At 40.7% G+C, this 2,173-nt stretch overlaps 1 protein-coding gene across 2 annotated transcripts in view; it reads left to right on the top strand.

Moving 5' to 3' along the window:
- Ankfy1 (ankyrin repeat and FYVE domain containing 1) overlaps nt 1-2,173 on the top strand; it is a 64,844-nt gene that overhangs the window by 12,182 nt on the left and 50,489 nt on the right. The window lies entirely within an intron of this gene.

Raw genomic sequence — 2,173 nt, 5'->3', positions numbered from 1 at the left:
GTCTGTGTGTATGTCTGCAGGCCAGAAGAGGGCACCAGACCTCATTACAGATGGTTGTGAGCCACCATGTGGTTGCTGGGAATTGAACTCAGAACCTTTGGAAGAGCAGGCAATGCTCTTAACCACTGAGCCATCTCTCCAGCCCCAATACGAGTATCTTTCAATAAGCTTATTCATTTAAAAAATGTTAATGTATGTACTCATATTTTTGAGGTCAGGGAACAAATCTCTGGAGTTCTGGGGATTAATCTCTGGTTGCTAGGTTTGTGTGACAAGTATCTTCATCTGCTGAGTCATCTCTCTAGGCCTGCTTGAAAGATTTACCATGCAAGTGACCCTGGCAGGTTCCACTGCTGGTGGGAACCACAGGCAAGAAACAGTATGCCATGCTGACACGGACTGGGTGTAAATGGGAGGAAGAGACAGAGAGCTGCTTCTTCAGAAGAATGATAGCTGGGAAGAGAGAGAGAGAGAGAGAGAGAGAGAGAGAGAGAGAGAGAGAGAGAGAGAGAGATATTGAGAGAGAAAGAGATTGAGAGAGAGAGAGAGATTGAGAGACAGCTTGCCCCCATGGGAAGGGAGAGATTGGGAGTGGGCAAAACTTGTGTCTTAATGGGACAGTCTGAGTTCATCTTGCCAGGTGACAGGGAAAGCCAACATAACCCTAACATTTTCGTCTTTTTCTTACCATAAAAAGGTGGGAAATTAAAGGGGATAGTAGGTGGGATAGGGGTGGAGTACTGGGTTCTTGAGACTGCTTCCTGCTTATTTGTGGGTGTCGAAATCTTGGGGGACCTGAGAAAGCTGGGATGCTGGCCATATCCTGGGGTAGATGGTTGCTTACTGCTGTCCAGGCTCTGTGGAACTGTCCAGTGTCTCTCTTGAACTTGTTTGAGGTGAATCCTCTAATTCAGCTCCCTGGAACTTTAGGACTAGAGTTCTTTGAGTTTGTGAAAACATAAATTTTAGACACATTAGCATTTTTACTGTTTATAAATACTATTATTTGTTTTGTAGAAACAACAGTATACTCACGTCAGAAATGATTGTGACAGGTGTTTTTGCACAATGAAAAGTATCCTTAGAAGATGACCAAAGAGAATTTAAAATCTTGATCTTGCAGTATAGTAGTGGTAGTATTTAGATTAATATTAGCTTATCAGAATTTTATTTATTAATGTTAAGACTGTGAACAGCAGCATTATGAGAGTTATTTGATAACTTGCATTTTTGCACCTTAAACCATTTTCTTATACTCTGAAACGTTCTTGTCCTCAGACCTTTATAACTTGTATTTACACATCTTAAGTCACTTTCTTGTACCATGAAACACTTTTAGATTCTCACATCTTGAGCTTTGCATTTTAAAACACCTTTTATTTAAATATAGTAAGTTACTCTGAAATCTGTTTTGGGAAGTTATTCCTTTTAAGCAGACAAACCTCTCAGCCATCAAACTGCATCAAAGTTCTTGAGAAGGATAAATTTTTACCTGAGTTATCGATTTAAAAAATGACAGAGAACTTACTTGATTGACTACCTAGACAACCACTCCCCAGGGTCCTCTATGGTCTTCGAGGGCGGGGGCTTTAGGGCAGGGAGCCTTTGCCCTCTGCTGTTAGCATGCGGCCTGCCAGGCTTTGGAAGATCTTGTAGTTTAAGATCTGTAGGAAGACCAGCCTACTTTGCCCGGCAACCAGGCAGTCAATTCCAGTTTCTTGTTGTCCATCGTTTGGAGATATTTAGCAGTTCTTCCCAGGGGTTAGCGCTTTCAATGGTAGAGAATTATGGATGGACGTTATTCTGTGCCCATCTGTCTTTTGTCTTTGGAGGAAATGGGGTAGTTCCAGGAGCCAACCTGTGTCTCTGTTACAAAGAGCCTTTTAATAATTAAACATTTAAATGCCATATTCCCCAGATCTCTGAGCATTTGAGGGCTGTCTGTTGAGTATGTATTAAGTTATGACTACAGTATAGGATCTGTCTGAAGAGCTGGGTCCAAGCTGGGAGGTTGTGGAGGAATGTTTTACTCAGTCTTTTAACTTTTAAACCCAGGTTTTAACTTAGCAGAACAGATTTATACTTGTGAAGGACAAAGAAGTAAAGACATTTTTTGCAATAGAATTTTAACATTTCCTATTTTAGGTTGTTTTTTTTTTTTTTTTTTTTTTTT

This window comes from Microtus ochrogaster, chromosome 7 (assembly GCF_000317375.1).
Source record: "Microtus ochrogaster isolate Prairie Vole_2 chromosome 7, MicOch1.0, whole genome shotgun sequence".
In the NCBI taxonomy this organism is placed as follows: Eukaryota; Metazoa; Chordata; class Mammalia; order Rodentia; family Cricetidae; genus Microtus; species Microtus ochrogaster.
This window is presented reverse-complemented; position numbering and strand designations above follow the sequence as displayed.